This window comes from Triticum urartu, chromosome 4 (assembly GCF_003073215.2).
Source record: "Triticum urartu cultivar G1812 chromosome 4, Tu2.1, whole genome shotgun sequence".
Taxonomy (NCBI): Eukaryota; Viridiplantae; Streptophyta; class Magnoliopsida; order Poales; family Poaceae; genus Triticum; species Triticum urartu.
In genome coordinates, this window is record NC_053025.1 from 35445881 (window position 1) to 35467062 (window position 21182).

The following is a 21182-nucleotide window of genomic DNA, read 5'->3' on the forward strand; positions in this document are numbered from 1 at the left end:
TTCTATGATTTGAGACATTACTTTTGGGATGACCCACATCTTTATAAAGAAGGAGTAGATGGTGTTATTAGACGTTGTGTACCTGAGCATGAACAGGAACAGATTCTACGCAAGTGCCACTCCGAAACTTATGGAGGATAGCACACGGGAGATAGAACTGCACATAAGGTATTGCAATCCGGTTTTTATTGGCCTACTCTCTTCAAGGATGCCTGTAAGTTTGTCCTATGTTGTGATGAATGTCAAAGAATTGGTAATATTAGTAGACGTCAAGAAATGCCTATGAATTATTCACTTGTTATTGAACCGTTTGATGTTTGGGGCTTTGATTATATGGGACCTTTTCCTGCCACTAATGGATATACACATATTTCAGTTGCTGTTGATTACGTTACTAAGTGGGTAGAAGCTATTCCAACTAGTAGTGCTGATCATAACACTTCTATTAAAATGCTTAAAGAAGTTATTTTTCCGAGGTTTGGAGTCCCTAGATATTTAATGACTGATGGTGGTTCAGATTTTATTCATGGTGCTTTCCGTAAAATGCTTGCTAAATATGACGTCAATCATAGATTTGCATCTCCGTATCACCCACAGTCTAGTGGTCAAGTAGAATTGAGTAATAGAGAACTCAAATTAATTTTGCAAAAGACTGTCAATAGGTCTAGAAAGAATTGGTCCAAGAAACTTGATGATGCATTATGGGCCTATAGAACTGCATATAAAAATCCAATGGGTATGTCTCCGTATAAAATGGTATATGGAAAAGCATGTCACTTACCTCTCGAACTAGAACATAAGGCATATTGGGCTATTAAAGAGCTCAACTATGATTTCAAACTTGCCGGTGAAAAGAGGTTATTTGATATTAGCTCACTTGATGAATGGAGCACCCAAGCTTATGAAAATGCCAAGTTGTTTAAAGAAAAGGTTAAAAGATGGCATGACAAAACGATACATAAGCGTGAGTTTAATGTAGGTGATTATGTATTGCTATACAACTCTCGTGTAAGATTTTTTGCAGGTAAACTTCTCTCTAAATGGGAAGGCCCCTATGTTATCGAGGAGGTCTATCGTTCCGGTGCCATAAAAATCAACAACTTCGAAGGCACAAATCCGAAGGTGGTAAACGGTCCAAGAATCAAACATTATATCTCAGGCAATCCCATAAATGTTGAAACCAATATTATTGAAACCGTAACCCCGGAGGAATACATAAGGGACACTTTCCAGAACGTTTCAGACTCCGAAAAGGAATAGGTATGTGGTACGGTAAGTAAACTGACTCCAAAACAACTTTTAAGGCAATATTTCTCCGTTTTTTAGAAAAATAGAAAATTAAGTAGCAATCCGGGAAGGACACGAGGGCCCCATGAGGGTGGAGGGCGCGCCCTACCCCCCAGGGCGCACCCCCCTACCTCGTGAGCTCCTCGTATGCCTTCCAGACTCTGTTTTCTTGCACGATATGTATTTTGGTCGGTAAAAATTCACTATAAATTCTCCCGAAGGGTTTGACTCCCGTATCACGCAAATATTCTTTGTTCTTGTTTCGAGCTGTTTTTCTGACAGATCTAGATTATCATGACGTCCCCAAGTGCTTCCAAGGACAAGTTCTTCGAGAAGGTCATCAACCCTTACCTCGCGGAGGTGCTGTGACACCCTCAAACCATTGAGATGCGTGATGGGTTGCTGCACATCTGCGATGCTGAGGGACCAAAGGGGACCGGAAGCGTGGAGACAAGGCTCAAAGAAATGGAGCAACAAGTTTTCAAGTGCCAGGGGATGGTGGAGCGTGGAATCAACGCTAGCCACACGATGCTCGCGGAGTTCACTAACAACTACAAGCCGGATGCCAAGAACACCGAGGAGGCCATCTTCAAGCTATATGAGAAGATCAAGCACCTCCAAGCCCAAATCTATGACCTGCAAAACCAAAACCGTGAGTATGAATATAGATTCAAAAGAATGAGTTTGGCTGCAGATTCGAGGATTCCGGAGACTCGATCATCCTTCTATGATGGTGAACCTATGCCTTGGAAGATGGATGACAAGCCTGCATCATCAACAACACCTCCACCTTCTTCACCAACCAAGGAGATGTAATCACATGGGTATGGGCACTCCCCTTGGCAACTGCCAAGCTTGGGGGAGGTGCCCCGGTATCGTATCACAATCACAACTCCTATCTTTACCGTTTTCCTTAGTTCGATCCTATTAGTAGTATTTTGAGCTAGTAGAATAAAGTTTATGGCATGATCTAGTTTTAAGTTTTGCTTTATGATCTCTCTATGTAATCGAGTCCGTGAGCTATATAATAAAGATTAGTGTTGAGTCAAGGGCTTGATTTTCTTGCTATGATCTTGGGTGAATAAAAGAAAAGAAAAGAGAAAAAGAATAAGAAGAAACAAAAGTTCATATTGATCTTATTGATAGTAATGACTTCACATAGAAAGAGTGTGATGATTAAAAGTTGTTGGGAGTTGGCAGACATAGCTTTGGTCATCGTTGCAATTAATAGGAAGTAATAAGGAAAGAGAGGTTTCACATATAAATATACTATTATTGACATCTTCTATGATTGGGAGCACTCATCAAAATATGACATGCTAAAGAGTTGATGTTGGACAAAGAAGACAACGTAATGGGTTATGTTTTCTTATATCTGAGATAAGGTATGTTGTCATGGATCATCCAACATGTTGAGCTTGCCTTTCCCCCTCATGCTAGACAAATTCTCAGCACCAAGTAGAGATACTACTTGTGCTTCCAAATACCCTTAAACCAGTTTTGCCATGAGAGTCCACCATATCTACCTATGGATTGAGTAAGATCCTTCAAGTAAGTTGGTCATCGGTGCAAAGCAATAAAAATTGCTCTAAATATGTATGATTAGTGTGGGAGAAATAAGCTTTATATGATCTTGTGATGTGGAAGTAATAAAAGCAATGGACTGCATAATAAAGGTTCATATCACAAGGGGCAATAAAAAGTGATGTTCTTTCGCATTAAGATTTTGTACATCCAACCATAAAAGTGCATGGCAACCTCTGCTTCCCTCTGCCAAGGCCTATCTTTTATTATCTTCTACCTTATGCAAGAGTCATGGTGATCTTCACCTTTCCTTTTTACATTTTATCCTTTGGCAAGCACAGTGTGTTGGAAAGATCTTGATAGATATATCTAATTGGATGTAGGGGGCATGAGTTATTATTGTTGACATTACCCTCGAGGTAAAAGTTTGTGGGGCGAAACTATAAGCTCCTATCTTTCTCTATGTCCGATTAAAACTCCGTAACCACAAGTATTGCGCGAGTGTTAGCAATTATGAAGGACTAGATGATAGTTGAGTATGTGGACTTGCTTTTTAGCTCTGACATAGACTCTTTCTGATGTTATGATAAATTGCAATTGTTTCAATGACTGAGGTTATAGTTTGTTGGTTCTCAATAAGGTTTCTGATTCATACTTTTGCATTGTGAATAGATCATCACTTCAACATAAGTAATCATATGACAATATCTATATAGGTTGCTGTTAGGAGAATAATCATGATGCCCTAATGTCCGTATTTTATTTTTATCGACGCCTCTACCTCTAAACATGGGGACGTATTTATTGTCATTGGCTTTCGCTTGAGGACAAGCGGGGTCTAAGCTTGGGGGAGTTGATACATCCATTTTGCATCATGCTTTTATATTGATATTTATTGCATTATGGGTTGTTATTTCACATTATGTCACAATACTTATGGCTATTCTCTCTTATTTTACAAGGTTTACATAAGGTGGGAGAATGCCGACAGTTGGAATTCTGGGATGGAAAAGGAGAAAATATTAGAGACCTATTCTGCCCAACTCCAAAAGTCCTGAAACTCCACGGAACACCTTATAATAAATAATGAAAAATCCTCGCCAAAGATGAAGACCAGGGGGCCCACACCCTGCTCACGGGGGTGGAGGGCGCCCCCCCCTAGGGCGCGCCCCTACCTCGTGGGTCCCCTGGTGGCTCTCCGATCACCATATTCTCCTATATCAAGTCTTTCGTCGAGAAAAAAAATAAGAAGCAACCTTTCGGGACGAAACTCCGCCGCCACGAGGCGGAACCTTGGCGGAACCAATCTAGGGCTCTGGCAGAGCTGTTCTGCTGGGGAAACTTCCCTCCCGGAGGGGGAAACCATCGCCATCGTCATCACCAATGCTCCTCTCATCGGGAGAGGGAAATCTCCATCAACATCTTCATCAGCACCATCTCATCTCAAAGCCCTAGTTCATCTCTTGTATCCAATTCTTGTCTCCAAGTCCGGGATAGGTGCTAGTAGGTTGCTAGTAGTGTTAATTACTCCTTGTAGTTGATGCTAGTTGGTTTAATTGGTGGAAGATCATATGTTCAGATCCTTTATGCATATTATTACCCCTCTGATTATGAACATGAATATGCTTTGTGAGTAGTTACGTTTGTTCCTCAGGACAAGGGAGAAGTCTTGCTATTAGTAGTCATGTGAATTTGGTATTCGTTCGATATTTTGATAATATGTATGTTGTCTAGCCTCTAGTGGTGTTATGTGAACGTCGACTACATAACACTTCACCATTATTTGGGCCTAGAGGAAGGCATTGGGAAGTAATAAGTAGATGATGGGTTGCTAGAGTGATAGAAGCTTAAACCCTAGTTTATGCGTTGCTTCGTAAGGGGCTGATTTGGATCCATATGTTTCATGCTATGGTTAGGTTTACCTTAATACTTTTGTTGTAGTTGCGGATGCTTGCAATATAGGTTAATCATAAGTGGGATGCTTGTTCAAGTAAGAACAGCACCCAAGCACCGGTCCACCCACATGTCAAATTATCAAAGTACCGAACGCGAATCATATGAACGTGATGAAAACTAGCTTGACGATATTCCCATGTGTCCTCGGGAGCACTTTTCCTTATATAAGAGTTTGCCCAGGCTTGTCCTTTTCTACAAAAAGGATTGGGCCACCTTGCTGCACTTTATTTACTTTTGTTACTTGTTGCTCGTTACAAATTATCTCATCACAAAACTATCTGTTACCACTTATTTCAGTACTTGCAGAGAATACCTTGCTGAAAACCGCTTATCATTTCCTTCTGCTCCTCGTTGGGTTCGACACTGTTACTTATCGAAAGGACTGCGATAGATCCCCTATACTTGTGGGTCATCAGCGGGCGGCCATGGAAGTCAAAGGGCTCGCTTCCCAGTGAGCCTGCATAGCGTATAGCTCGCACGCTTCTCGGTGAGCCTGCACACTCAAGGACAGCTTGCATGCCTATCGGTCAGCCTACGCACCGGACAGCGCTCGCACGCCTCCCGTTCAGTCAAGGTAAAGTAGCTGTCCGCACGGCACCTCCTACAGCTATTAAAACCAAGACACGTGGCGTCACGTGAATGGTTAACAGAATTTTGGATTTACTATAATTTAAGAACCAGACATCTCAATGTTTTGCCGGCAATCAACGGTGCCCTGGTGTTTGAAATTCATTCCCATTTCTTGCATGGGACCTAAGCATGCACCCAAGGACACATTTGATTTTTCAACCAATTTATATGCACTCGAGCATGTGCATGTAGTTCAAATTTGAACTATGCACATAAATGCATTGAAAACTCAGTTAATGCATAAAATGTTCAAACGAACCCCAAAAAACACAAAAATTCACACAACACTCCTGTTGTTCTATGTTAACACAAGAAAAAAATTCAAAGCAATAAGAGGCAATGGATATCATTTCGTCCACAAAGGTGTGACTTTCCCTACCGAAAACCATCATGCTTGTTGTGAGAAGCTCCAGTTTGTGAGAAGCATATAGCGAAACCTACCCTAAATGGGACAAAATTTGTACCATGGCATGTTGATGCCACTCCATGATAGCATGCCAAGTTTCATGAATTTCATACGAGTTTTGAATTTACTAGAATTTAAAAATCATGCATCTCAATGTTTTGCCGGCAATCAATGGTGCCCCGGTGTTTGAAATTCATTCCCATTTCTTGCATGGGACCTAAGCATGCACCCAAGGACACATATTTTATTTATCAACCAATTCATATGCACTGGAGCATGTGCATATAGTTCAAAGTTGAATTATGCACATAAATGCATTGAAAACTCAGTTAATGCATAAAAATGTCCAAACGAAACCCGAAAAATCACAAAAAAATCACACAACACTCCTGTTGTTCTATGTTGACACGTGAAAAAAATTTGAAAGCAATAAGAGGCAATGGATATCGTTTCATCCACAAAGGTGGGACATTCCCTACCGAAAACCATCATGCTTGTTGTGAGAAGCTCCGGTTTGTGAGAAGCATATACTCAAACCTGCCCCAAATGGGACAAAATTTGTAGCACGACATGTTGATGCCGCTCCATGATAGCATGTAGCGACCCGACCCGAATGGATCAAGTCTCTGTGCTTAAGTGTCATCCCTGGATCGGTATGCTGACACACACAGTACTCGAGGATTTATAACAGAGGTAAATCACATGTATAACTAACGTAAAATACTATTACCTCAATCCAAAATAGCGGAAGTAACATGGTTGTGGATTCCCATCAACACCAACGGCAAAGTCGAGTGTAGAAATCATAACCCTAACGTATCACTTACTCGTCGTAAGATATCCTGCAACATGAGACATTGCAGCCACAAAGGGTCAGTACATTGAATGTACTGGCAAATTCACACCAGAGGATAATGATGAATAAAGGCTATCACTACATGCATATTTGGCTGGTGGAAAGGCTCTGGGGTTATAATGTTTTTGCGAAAAGCCAATTTTTCCCTACTGCAAAGGAATACATTTTAATTAACTATCATGGTGGTTGTTGAACATTGAGAATGGTTGACAGCATTCTCAATCCCAATTAAGTAACATCATTAAACCCAACAAACTTAATTTAAAGTAACATGATGAGATTCACATGCTAATCCAGGTACTAGATACTCAAGATGTCCATAACTGGGGCCACGGCTAATCATGATTAGTTTATACACTCTGCAGAGGTTTGCGCACTTTTCCCCACAAGACTCGATCTCCTCCGTTGGATATCTCGCACTGCATGGTGTTTGAGAAACGGATGACCGAGACATAGTCTTTCAAAAGTGCTAGCACCTTACGATCGGGTAGACCGTACCACCTACATCCCCTACATCTGCTAGTCTACCACTGTAAGAGTTCGCACAACTTAGTCAACTATGCTAGAGCCCATAATATCTTGTGGCTGCTCATGGAAGTTTCTAGTATGAATAATCTCATGATCCCTTTGAGCCTGGGTGGTGGTCCATAAAAAAAACAGGCAATCCTGGTCTACCCAGGTGCCTAGACAGGCAATCCTAGAATAACCAGGTGCCTCAATCCACCCAGATGTGTGTTTAAGTTGCCACCTTAAGTAAACCATTAATTAACAATCTCACATCTGTCATGAATACTCTCAAAACCCAATCCACGTCTACGAGCATAGCATGGCAATGTAAGCATAACGTAAAAGTAACTCCCAAGGTTTGAATGCAGGGCAATAGGTTAGGTTCCTACCTCATCAACTACTTCCCAATACCCACATGTTATCAATCCTACTCATGCAATGTTTGAGGGTGAAACTAATGCATAAAACTGGGTATGAAAAAGGTATGATCAAAGTGTGAACTTGCCTGCAATGTTGATGAATATGATTCGCACTCACAACTCTTGATAGCTCTACTCATCACACTCCGGTCAATCTATCGTAGGCAAGAATAGTAACCACACATAAGCAATCACTCAAAAGATCAGAAGGACGAAAACGATTCGGAAAACTTCAAAACCAAGCAAATAACTCTTGCAACATAAAACAATTTCTAACAGTACCAAAATTATATGAATTTGGCCTTACTTATCAGAAAGTTTAGGTCAAGAGCTTCGATTTGCAAAAAGAATCAACTCAAACAGAGCTACGAAACTCAAGTTATGATCAAACGAAGTTTGAATTCAAATCTGATCTAATTCAATTTTTAAACTTTTCAATAACATGTTTGAGTTGTTTTACTGGATAGAGGGGATCGTAACGAAGACGTGGGCGTTGGTTTCATTGGATTTGGACTAACGAGTAAAAAGTAATGATCGTTTGAAGTTCAGGGACTAAACTGTAAAGAAAATCATCACAGATAAGTCCCTGGCCAGAACTAAAACCGAAAACGAAAAAAAACTAAATGGCGAACGTTCGTTTTCTATACCTAACCAGCGAACGTTCTCTAAATAAAAACAAAACGCTTCGGGTAAAATAATAATAATAAAATAGAACGATCTGGATCGTTGGATCCAGATCTGACGGTGAGGAGGGGCGACGGCGGTTACCGCGGCGGCGGGTCGTCGGCGGCGAGGAAAAGGACGGCGGCGGCGGCTCGGCTCCGTTCGGGGTGGCGGCTCCGGGCGTCGGGGAATGCGGCGAATAGCACGGGGAGGGGCGGCGTGGAGCGGCGGTTGCGGTGGTGGCATCGGCGACGGTCGACGGCGACGAGGGAAGCGACTGCGGCTTCCGGCGGCGGTGGTGAGATGCGGCGATGGTGGCGCGATGCGAGGAGGAGAGAGAGGTAGGCGGCGGCGCTAGCTTATATAGAGGGGGGCGAGGGGTAGCGTGGAGAAGGGGGTAGGAGGAGCCCGGGCGGCGCACGGCGTCCATGGCGGCGGCGGCGCTCCCGTGCTGGCTCGGGAGACCGAGCGGAGGTCGGGGACACGTGGGGCTGGGCTGGATGGGCCGCGGCCTGGCTGGGTGCGGGGCCGGCCCAGTCGGCGAAGATTTTTTTTTAACATTTGACCAGACAAACAAAATAAATAAATAAATAATAAACGAAAATATTATATAGGCATATAATATATCAAAATTTTCAGAAAAAGAATATCTACGACATAAACATTTTTATAAATTTAAATAAAGTCTACACAAATTCCAATAAATCAAACAATGCTACTGATTCAATAAAACCCACTAAAAACATTTTAAAAATACCAAAATGGTTTCAAATTAATTTTTCTCCAATTTTCTGTTGTAGGGAATCATGTTACCCTATTTTCCATGTATTTTATTTTTGGAGAAAAATAATTAGAATAAAACTCAAATAACTCCAAATTGAACATAAATTCAAAAGGGGCTTTCAATTTAATTCTTTGAAACTCCCAACTCATATTTCATATGTTTTGAAGAAGTCATTTTATCTTCGCTCGTGAAAATCATTGAGTTGCATAAAATTCCAGAATCGGAAAAAATTTCAAATGAAATTCAAATATTTTCAACACCCCTTGTCATTTAAATAAATGGAAGAAGTCATGTCATCTTCTCTCTAGGGTTTTGTATTTGAAAAGAATTTGAATTCACGAAGATCAAAATGCAAAAGGTGAAAGTTTGGGAAAGTCCTTTTATTCCCTCTCATTTAACTTTCAAAAAGTTCGAATTCACTCACTTTCAGTCAATCAATCAAACAATCAATCAAATCTATCTATTTAGTCTAACATTCCAAAATTTAGAATTTTGGGATGTTACAAACCTACCACCCTTAAAATGAATCTCGTCCTCGAGATTCGGAGAGGCTAGAAAGAAATAGGTTAGGGTTTGGGGTCTCCTCAAAATCCATCGATCATCACACGGGGTCTGGGGTGCTACCACCCTTAGAAGCATGGTTACGGTTCCATCAAAACTCATATACTCCATCCTTATTGTTAACAGTGTCGGTCTTCTCAGATCTTTAGGATAATTCCTTATCTGGGCTCTTTCGGTAGTGGCATAACCTTTTCCTCAATTCTTGTGTCCTTCATCTAGGTAAGGTTCTTCTGTGACTGGTCTTCTTAGCTGATGGGTCTGGCGCCAATACTAAACAACTATCGATATCTCATGGTGGTCAACCATTTATGGTTTCTCTTGCAGGAAATGGGTCTGGTTGATCCTCACCGTATAACCTACGGTTGGCAACAACTGCCGTGTACAAGGGAAAAATACTTATACCATTCTAAGTTTAAACAGGGTTTTGATCGTCGTCTCTTTACTATAGGTAAGTCACTCAGATTTACCGTCCCACATAGCAAGGCGAATAATAAGAGTAAGTCGGTATGGTGATCAATCCATCCCGCACCCTAATCATTACCCTGTATATGCTTTAGTGAATCTCGACTTCTAACACTCGGTCATCCTCACAAGCATTGCAGAATTTCTCTTTTCGACGAACTAAGTTCGGATAATTCCATGGATTCTGCAAGCCAAACAAACATCTATCGTTCCTTCACAACTCTCAGGTTTGCGTAAACTCCTATAAGATCGTCTTTCGATAAACGTCGTATCTTCGTCCGGTTTTTTTTCCTTCAGCAAAAATGTGCTTGCTTCTTGGCAGGTCCTGGGGCCTGTGGGTTATGGCCCATCTCATCACTTGTAGTCCTTGAACTTATCATCGGGCAACTGATCATTATTTCAACTTCCAACTTCCTAGTATTCTTAAATCCATCCAATTTTACTGTCTTCCTTCCTTCTTTTAAGACGTGATTACTCAGACTCATCATGGAGTTTCCATTGATCCATATTTCCAACATCATACCTCCTTTATATCCAATAGTAATTCATCTCTTCATCCTCGTGGGATATCCCACATACCGAAATAAAAACTTATACTTATGAAATCCATATTCCACTTTGTGGAACATCATTATCCTTTCCAGGGTAAAGCGTCCTTGTAGGGGAATATTGGCCATCTCTGCATGGCACTTCTTCAACTGGGAAACATGAAACACATCATGGACTCCTGACAGTCCTTCGGGTGACTCCAACTTGTTGGCCACTTCTCCCATATGCTCCAAAACTCGATATGGTCCTACAAATCTCGGGGCTAACTGTCCCTTAACTCCAATCCGTTTAACTCCTCGCATAGGGGACACGCGAAGACATGCTCTATCTCCAATTTCATAGACTACCTCCTTGAGTTTTTGAGTCTACATAACTCTTCTGCCTGGACTGAGCTACCTTCAGTCTATCTCGAATCAACTTAACATTCTCTTCTGACTCCTTGATCACATTTGGTCCAAACAACTGATGGTCTCCAACTTCATCCCACATACTCTTGGGGCATCACACATATCGAGACAAAACTCGTATTCATTTTGTCCGAAATCCACTCAGTGGAGTATCCTTATCTTTTCCAGGGGTCAACGGTTCTTACAGGGTACTACCACCCTTAAAATGCACAAATCTTCCATAGACCATATTTCTCATATCCTCAAAAATGGTCAAAATCCTTCTTCATAGAGTAACAACTCATAAAATCGATATCAGTACCAACGATGCTAGCTTTATTCTTTCTCAAATGATTACAATCTCTCGCCTTTCCACTGCATGTCTCAACTCAACACCTCAATATAAAAGAAAATGTTCTCACTTCTACCACTCCATTTCTTTTGTTGCAAACTCAACTATCTAGCACAAGTTTCCTTCTCCTTGGGGCATTCTCTGGTGAAGTGACCTGCTCCATTACAACTAAAACATATTACTTTTGACAAGTCTCGAGGTTTCCTTTTTGGGCAACTGTTGAGGTAGTGCCCTGACTCCTTGCACCTGTAATAGGTGATATGACTCAGATCCTTCCTGGAATCCAATCTGCTTCTCTTCCTGGACCTTTTCATGCCAATCATGGCTTCTATTTCTTGTGGGTCATATACTACTTCCTCCGTCGAGAATTCTACTAGATCCCCATTCAAACAATTTTGGGAGAAGTGTCCTTCTTCTCCACATGAATAGCATGACTTGGTGCAGGGTTTAATTGGTTCTTCTTTAGGTGTGTCCTCCACATCTTCCTTCATCACAGCTTCTTCTAAAATTTCTATGAGGGCTCCTTTCATTACTTCTTTCTTCTGCTGGATGGTTCGTTGTACCATGGGGTAATTGTGACACTGAGCAGGATAGTGGATAGTCCCTTCACACAAGAAATAAGTAATCTGCCTAGTTGGGCATTCTTCAACTGGGTGACTTCCTTCACAATTAGTGCATACATCCTTGTGTTCTTTATGGGTGTGTCCTATTTCTCCAGAAATCTTGCATGCACAAGGTTTCTTCATATCCTTTCCAGAAGGCTTCAATTTCTGGGACACGAACCGAGACTTTGGCAGAGTCAACTTAAATTCTTTCCAAGTGGTTACTCCTTGCCATCCATTGATGGTTTGGTACATTCTCCACCAAGTAGCAGCACCTCTTTCAAAGCACTGAAGAGCATGCTAGGTCATATCCTTTCCGACTATAAGGTTTTTCTTCATGTGATCCTCCATGTTCTGAATCCATTGGTCCGTCTCCAATTGACTCATCGGTCCAGAAAATACAAGCTCATCTTCATTCATCCTCTATTGGGTCCATGGGTTTGGGGTGAGATAAGAGAGATAGAGAGGGATACACACAATCAAACAATGGTTTTGAAAAGACAGATTTTATCTGTGGCCGTCGGAAAAACATCAAAGAAATGACAGCTCACAAATGTCGCATCTAACTTAGGTATATAACAGGGGTTTGGTCTTCTAAAGGTCAATAAATCTTCAACGTCTCCAAACTCTTCAAGCCTTGTTCAAGCCTCCAATGGCTTCTTCCGATCATGCTTGTCTTTCTCAAGTTCTTTTGCCAGATCATCTATGTTGACGTGAAATCTCTCGTGACATCCTTTAATATTCCATAGTTGCATTTCAAACTTCCAGGTTTCAACATCCTTGGCATGAACCATGGTCTAGTTCCTGATGAATCTCCGGTTTCTCGAGGTTTTGCTCCTCTAGCTTGGCTACTCTCATCTTCAGGGTCCTGAGTTCCTCATGAAATAATTCCTTGTCAAAATACTGCTTCTTGTAGGTCCATCTTAACTTCTTGATGTAACACTCCAGATCCTGGTGATACACTTAGCTAAGGTTAAAACTTCACCTCTTGATGATAGATGCTCCATCAGCCTTCTACCATCCAATCCTTCCATGCATATGCATGCTTAACTCAGCACGGTGACAATAGCATAAGCGGGCCATAACATCATGGATAGTTGGGTTTCTGCTCTTGTCATTTCCATGAGCTATATCTCCATAGTTGATATCTCCTGCCTTAGGGTTTTCCTTGACAAAACTTTAAGTTTTTAACTCTCCATGCTCTGGTCTTTCTCCGATACACCCTGATCTCGGGAATTGATAACTTCCATAATCTGTCAAGTTCCATAAGGGTAGCCTTCCTAGGTCATACAAATCTAGGGATTCTTCAGAGCCTTCAAATTCTCCTAGTCTTCGTAGTCTTCAACCGTTGTAGTTTCCATTATTCAGATGCACAGTAAAATCCTCTTCATTCCGAAGCGGTCTTAGTTGTCCAATATCTTGTACTTCTTGGGGTGGTCTCATCCATCGAATCTTCGAGTGATCCAAAGGGAAAAGGGATATGGTCTCACTAAAAGGGAATTTTTGAATAAGCTCAGAAGAGAAGAGAGGTAAAAGATCTTTTTGAAAGGGAAAGTTGTAGAGAAAAATCTTTGCTATGGGCTTGCCAGTTTCTAGGGTCACGTCCTACAGTCAACCTGTGCTCTGATACCATCTTGTAGCGACCCGACCCGAATGGATCAAGTCTCTTTGCTTAAGTGTCATCCCTGGATCGGTATGCTGACACACACAGTACTCAAGGATTTATAACAGAGGTAAATCACATGTATAAGTAACGTAAAATACTATTACCTCAATCCAAAATAGCGGAAGTAACATGGTTGTGGATTCCCATCAACACCAACGGCAAAGTCGAGTGTAGAAATCGTAACCCTAACGTATCACTTACTCGTCGTAAGATATCCTGCAACATGAGACGTTGCAGCCACAAAGGGTCAGTACATTGAATGTACTGGCAAATTCACACCAGAGGATAATGATGAATAAAGGCTATCACTACATGCATATTTGGCTGGTGGAAAGGCTTTGGGGTTATAATGTTTTTGCGAAAAGCCAATTTTTCCCTACTGTAAAGGAATACATTTAATTAACTATCATAGTGGTTGTTGAACATTGAGAATGGTTGATAGCATTCTCAATCCCAATTAAGTAACATCATTAAACCCAACAAACTTAATTTAGAGTAACATGATGAGATTCACATGATAATCCAGGTACTAGATACTCAAGATGTCCATAACCGGGGACACGGCTAATCATGATTAGTTTATACACTCTGCAGAGGTTTGCGCACTTTTCCCCACAAGACTCGATCTCCTCCGTTGGATATCTCGTAATGCATGGTGTTTGCGAAACGGATGACTGAGACATAGTCTTTCAGAAGTGCTAGCACCTTACGATCGGGTAGACCGTACCACCTACATCCCCTACATCTGCTAGTCTACCACTGTAAGAGTTCACACGACTTAGTCAACTATGCTAGAGCCCATAATAGCTTGTGGCTGCACACGGAAGTTTCTAGTATGAATAGTCTCATGATCCCTTTGAGCCTGGGTGGCGGCCCATAAAAAACAGGCAATCCTGGTCTACCCAGGTGCCTAGACAGGCAATCCTAGAATAACCAGGTGCCTCAATCCACCCAGATGTGTGTTTAAGTTGCCACCTTAAGTAAACCATTAATTAACAATCTCACATCTGTCATGAATACTCTCAAAACCCAATCCATGTCTACGAGCATAGCATGGCAATGTAAGCATAACGTAAAAGTAACTCCCAAGGTTTGAATGCAGGGCAATAGGTTCCTACCTCATCAACTACTTCCCAATACCCACATGTTATCAATCCTACTCATGCAATGTTTGAGGGTGAAACTAATGCATAAAACTGGGTATGAAAAAGGTATGATCAAAGTGTGAACTTGCCTGCAATGTTGATGAAGATGATTCACACTCATAACTCTTGATAGCTCTACTCGTCACACTCCGGTCAATCTATCGTAGGCAAGCAATAGTAACCACACATAAGCAATCACTCAAAAGATCAGAAGGATCGAAGAAGACGATTCGGAAAACTTCAAAACCAAGCAAGTAACTCTTGCAACATAAAACAATTTCTAACAGTACCAAAATTATATGAATTTGGCCTTATCAGAAAGTTTAGGTCAAGAGCTTCGATTTGCAAAAAGAATCAACTCAAACGGAGCTACGAAACTCAAGTTATGATCAAACGAAGTTTGAATTCAAATCTGATCTAATTCAATTTTTAAACTTTTCAAAAACATGTTTGAGTTGTTTTACTGGATAGAGGGGATCGTAACGAAGACGTGGGCATTGGTTTCATTGGATTTGGACTAACGAGTAAAAAGTAATGATCGTTTGAAGTTCAGGGACTAAACTGTAAAGAAAATCATCACAGATAAGTCCCTGGCCGGAATTAAAACAGAAAAAGAAAAAAACTAAAGGGCGAACGTTCGTTTTCTATACCTAACCAGCGAACGTTCTCTAAATAAAAACAAAACGCTTCGGGTAAAATAATAAAAAATAGAATGATCTGGATCATTGGATCCAGATCTGACAGTGAGGAGGGGCGACGGCGGGTCGTCGGCGGCGAGGAAAAGGACGGCGGCGGCGGCTCGGCTCCGTTCGGGGCGGCAGCTCCGGGCGTCGGGGAATGCGGCGAATAGCACGGGGAGGGGAGGCGTGGAGCGGCGGTTGCGGTGGTGGCATCGGCGACGGTCAACGGCAACGAGGGCAGCGACTGCGGCTTCCGGCGGCAGTGGCGGCGGTGGTGAGATGCGGCGATGGTGGCACGATGCGAGGAGGAGAGAGGTAGGCGGCGGCGCTGGCTTATATAGAGGGGGGCGAGGGGTAGCGTGGAGAAGGGGGTAGGAGGAGCCCGGGCGGCGCATGGCGTCCATGGCGGCGGCGGCGCTCCCGTGCTGGCTCGGGAGACCGAGCGGAGGTCGGGGACGCACGGGGCTGGGCTGGATGGGCCGCGGCCTGGCTGGGTGCTGGGCCGGCCCAGTCGGCGAAGATTTTTTTTTAACGTTTGACCCGACAAACTAAAAAAACGAAAATATTATATAGGCATATAATATATCAAAATTTTCAGAAAAAGAATGCCAGGGTTTCTGATCCGCGGGCACCTATGGGACCGGCGGACCGGGTCCCTTTTGGTTCGGCGGGGGGCGGAGGTTGCGCAAAGAGCAGATCGAGGCGAAGCAAGCGGGCGGTTGGTCGTGCGAGGAGTAAACCGAGGCGAAGCACGCGAGCGATTTACCCAGGTTCGGGCCGCACGGATGCGTAAAACCCTACTCCTGCTTTGTGGATTGGTATTGATTTCTAGCTCGAGGGCGAGCGTGAGTGTGTGGAATTGCTGAACCTCGCGAGAGCTCTCGAGGTGGCCGACCCCTTCTACGTTGCACACGGGCCTCCTTTTATACTCAAGGGGTTACCGACATAGAGCAACGGGGGCCAAGGGCAAAAATGGAAAGGGTGCCGTGGGTAGGCACAGCTAGCTGCTACAGTGTTATCATACCTAACCCTGACGGCAGGGGACAAGGGCATTAAATGCCCGTCTGTGTCGCCTAGACAGCACCGAAAGGGACCGCTAGGGACGCCACCGTCTTGCCACGATGGTTGTCTTGTCAGCGCCTGCGTGCCACCGCACACCCCTAGCTGCACAGCCTCCTGCCACGTGCGCTCGGGAGGGGCCCCGGAGCGACACGTGGGTGGATGTGCTGGAGCGCGGGCGTGGAGTGGGGGCTTGCCGCGGCAAGCGCCTTGCCGCGGCCGTCGACTTGTTGCTTCCGGGAGCTTGTCGCTCACCGGGCCTTGTCGGGGCGCGTAGCGCGCCGCAGCAAGTCCCTTGGAATGCCTCGGACGGCCTTCCTGGCAAGCTCCTCTTGCCGGGGTCTTGCCTTCTTCCCGGAAAGCTCCTCTTGCCGGGGTCTTGTCTTGAGTACTTTGTTCTTGAATGGTCTTCAGAGGGACCACGAGGAATCTTGGCAGTGACCTGGGAGGCCTTGCCGCGGGACGCTGCGACTGCCTGTGCACAAGTTCGGGGTACAAGGGTACCTCTACTCTAGTACACCGACAGGAGCCCCCGGGCCTAGGCCAGACACGGTGCCGAGCGCTATTGGGCCAGGCCCAAAACAGTGCACGGGCACGCGCGGCCTAGGTTACGCCGAGTCTTTCTCCGCATCCACCACGCACGCCCGAAACGGCACGCGTCAAACGCGGCGTCGTGGGTGACGCGGGCGGCGCGCATGGGGCTAAGCCTCGCGAGCATGCGTCGAGCCATGTTGAAGGGGAACGGCCCACGCCCTCTTCTCCAAATGGAGGTAGGCATGGGGGCGTGGCGCATTTACTCGACGGGGCCGGTGCGTGGTTTTCGAAGCACCCACTCCCCGAGATTGTGGGGTAGGGCGAGGCCGCCCCATCCGTCGCCTCAGTTCTGCATCCCCGCCACGCGGCTCCCATGCACTTGCGATCGCGGACGGTGAAAGTGGGAATCCGGGCCGTTGCGAGCGGAGGTGACGGGTCGGCCCGCCTCCCTGCTCTTCTTGTGCCTTGATTCGTTGAGCGGGGCGGCTGGGCTCCCACTTCGCTCCTTTATAAGGAGCGGGAAGGGAGCACCGAAGCCTGCACGAGCTCATCTCCTCCTTTCTTCAGCTTCTGCTCCCCTTTCTCTCATTCGCCATGGAGAAAGGGAATCCTGGGCCTTCATCGGTGGCGGCGAGGGTCGCTGCCAGGCAGCGCACCCTCCCCTCTTCCTCGCTCGTGGTGGCAGAGCCAGCCATAAGGGGAAGAGGGAGGGGGCGAGGTCATGGGCGAGGTCGAGGACGAGGTCGAGGCGCTCGGGGAAGGGGCGGACGGGGCGACGCGCCAGCTTCACCCCCGCCGGCGGCTCCTCTCCCCGCGGCGGTCCATGTAGGGGACGACCCTTGCGAGTTCTCCGTCAAGCTGCACCGGGCGCCTCGTCGTCGCCTCCGGCTTCCTGCTCCGTTCGCGAGTGCGATGGAATCGGACCCGCCCGAAACTATGAGATTACACATGAGGGGCTGTGGGATCAGCGGCACGCGAGTCCGCGTGGTGTTCCCAGCCCCTAGTGTGATGTATCTCGATCGAGGGTGTAAGACGTTCGCCCGCATCCACAGCTTGACGGGGGGACTAACCCTCCATTTTAAGCTGGTGGAGGGCGATCTCCTCTCCGTTAAGGTCTTCGGGTGCTTCGGCACCCGGGCGAAGTGCTGCGTGGACGGCTCCTCCGATAGCGAAGGCTCCTCCTCGAGCGAGAGTGACGAGGAGGAGAGCGGCAGTGATGGTGAGGGTGGCGGGCGGCAGGACGGCGGCTCCGACTAGGTATCGGGCGCCGTCTTGTGCGGCACCGGCGACCCCACCATCCGCGCCGCCGGCTTCTTGAACTCCCCGGGGGCGTCTCCTTGGGCGGCTGGCGTAGGGAGACCGCGGAAGGGGAAGAGGGCTGGCGACAAGGCCGTCAGGTCGGAGTACGAGGGTGTGGTGCCCTCGACAGCGCGCTGACGTCCTGCCGCCCCTCCTTCACACCCTTCTCCCGGCGTCGCCATCACCGTCCGGCCCCCGGGATGTTCTCTTGGTGTCTTCTGGCACCTGTAGCTCGCCTTGGCGCCCTTTTCTCCTTTTCGCCTCCTTGATCTACCTCCTGAAGAGAGGGACAGGAAAGGGATTACGGGCACCTTATCTTTTTAATTGTAAGCCCTCGGGCCTTAGTTGTATCTAGAACTTGTAATCCTCTCCTCATGTTTTTCATCCTCTATGGACTGTACCTGTATGGGATGTTATTTAATGAAAAGGGGATGTTTGCCGGGTTATTTGCCTCGCGGGTTGAACCCACGCCAAGGAACAAATCCTTGGTATCTCTCGGACAGGCATTCCATTCCCCGACAACAAGCCCTGCCGCCTTCCCACGTCGCTCGACCTTCCTCACGCCTTTGATGGAGGCAGGAACGAGGTGGGTGCGGCCTCCTTGTCTCATCCCTTAGCTGTCGCGGCTACGACCAAACTTGGCCCCGGGAACGCGCTCCAGGGCCTAGAGTTGGGGGAGCACGGCAGTTTCCGGGAAGGAACGTGGTTTCACATTCCCCAGTCCATAGGAGGATGCATGAAGAGGGATAAAAGACTTATCTGATATCGCAGCCCCCGGCAACTATGGCTTGCCAGGGGTGACATTTTGGCATTCGCAGCCCTCGGCGTTCTTGCCGGGGCCCAGGTGCCGGCGCGCCCTTCTTCTCCTTTTCGTCTCCAGGTGGCCTGGCCAGGACGTGCGAGCCCTGCGAACGAAGGAAAAGCAAAAGGACGGACACTCGACCTCTAAGCTAGGGGTTAGCCGCTGTTAGGGACTATCGACCCTAACCAAGGACGAGACTCAGACTCTACCTAGCATGCATGCTAAAGCCCCCGGGGTATGCAGCGCTTCATTTACTGGTGCTCAGGGTCTGCGCCTGGCTCTGTACAGAGGATTACATGCAACAGCGGCAAGACTCGCACAGAAAGGTGGTTGCCGGACGGGGTCCGACAACCGCGCCTTACGGGTAAAACTTACGAAGATGCTCGATGTTCCAGGAGTTGCTCACTGGGATGCTATCTTTGGTCTCAAGGCGGACAGCGCCAGGCCTTGTGACTCGTTTCACCCAGTAAGGGCCTTCCCACTTCGGCGTCAACTTGTTTGAATTCTTGGCCGACTGAACGCGCCGAAGAACAAGGTCGCCTTCCTCGAGACTCCTGGCACTGACTCTGCGGCTATGGTAGCGGCGCAGAGCTTGCTGGTAGCGAGCAGCTCGCACAGCAGCCTGGAGACGATCTTCCTCAAGGAGCAGCACGTCATCTTGCCGCAGCCGCTCTTGCTCAAGCTCATCGTAAGAGAGCACTCGAGGTGACCCGTATACGAGTTCCGTGGGGGTAACTGCCTCTGCTCCATAGACTAGAGCAAAGGGTGTCTTTCCAGTGGCTCGATTTGGCATCGTTCTGATCGACCAAAGAACCACCGGTAGCTCCTCGATCCAGTTTCTTCCGCACTTGTGCAGCCTGTCGAAAGTTCTGGTCTTGAGCCCGCGCAGCACCTCAGCATTTGCCCTTTCCACTTGACCGTTGCTCCTTGGGTGAGAAACAGAAGCGAAGCAGACTTTGGCGCCGAGATCTTGGATGTACTGCATGAAGGCGTGGCTCGTGAACTGTGTGCCGTTGTCGGTGATTATCCGGTTAGGGATCCCGAAGCGGCAAACAATCGACCTGAAGAACTTGACGGCTGACTGTGCGGTCACCTTCCTCACTGGTTCCACTTCCGGCCACTTTGTGAACTTGTCGATTGCGACGTACAAGTACTCAAAGCCCCCGACAGCTCGGGGGAAGGGGCCAAGGATGTCGAGCCCCCAGACCGAAAAGGGCCAGGATAAAGGGATCGTCTGGAGAGCTTGAGCTGGCTGGTGTATCTGCTTGGAATGGAACTGGCACGCTTCACACTTGGTTACTTGTGCAGTTGCATCCTGGAGGGCTGTTGGCCAGAAGAAACCTTGCCGGAATGCTTTGCCGACGAGTGCTCTTGCGATATGTGGTGACCACATGTGCCTCCGTGTATCTCTGCCAACAGCTTCTGTCCGTCTTCCCGGGGAATGCACCTCAATTTCACACCGTTGAGTGCGTCTTGTCGACGAACTGGTACATACTTGACTGCCGGGCTACTCTTTTGGCTTCTTCTTGCTCTTCGGGAAGTTCTCCTGTCTGAAGGAAACGGACAATCTGCTGTGCCCATGTTGGAGCCCGTGGCTCGACAACAAGGACTAAAGGCAACTCTGCTGCTGCGGGAACGTCCGCTTCTACGGCGAGAAGCTGTGTCTCTGCCGGAGCTTGACGTTCCGCGACAAGCTTGCCGGGAGCTTCAGCTTCAACGGATCAAACCCTAGGGCTTGCCGGAGCATCTGGCTCACCGGCGCTCTTGGCGTTGATCTTGGAGGTTGCTGCGGGAATATCTGCTTCTACGGCGAGAAGCTGTGTCTCTGCCGGAGCGTGACATCTCGCGACAAACTTGCCGGGAGCTTCTGCTTCAACGGAACAAACCCTGGGGTTTGCCGGAGCATCTCGCTCCTCAGCGCCTTCGGTGTTGATCTTGGGGACCTTCTTGGCGGCGACTTCGGGAAGCTCTGCCGGCAGGTAGTCACCAGGAATCAACTTCCTCTTCTTGCTTTGTCCAGTTGATGGTGTTACGGACGGTTGAGTCAGCTTGA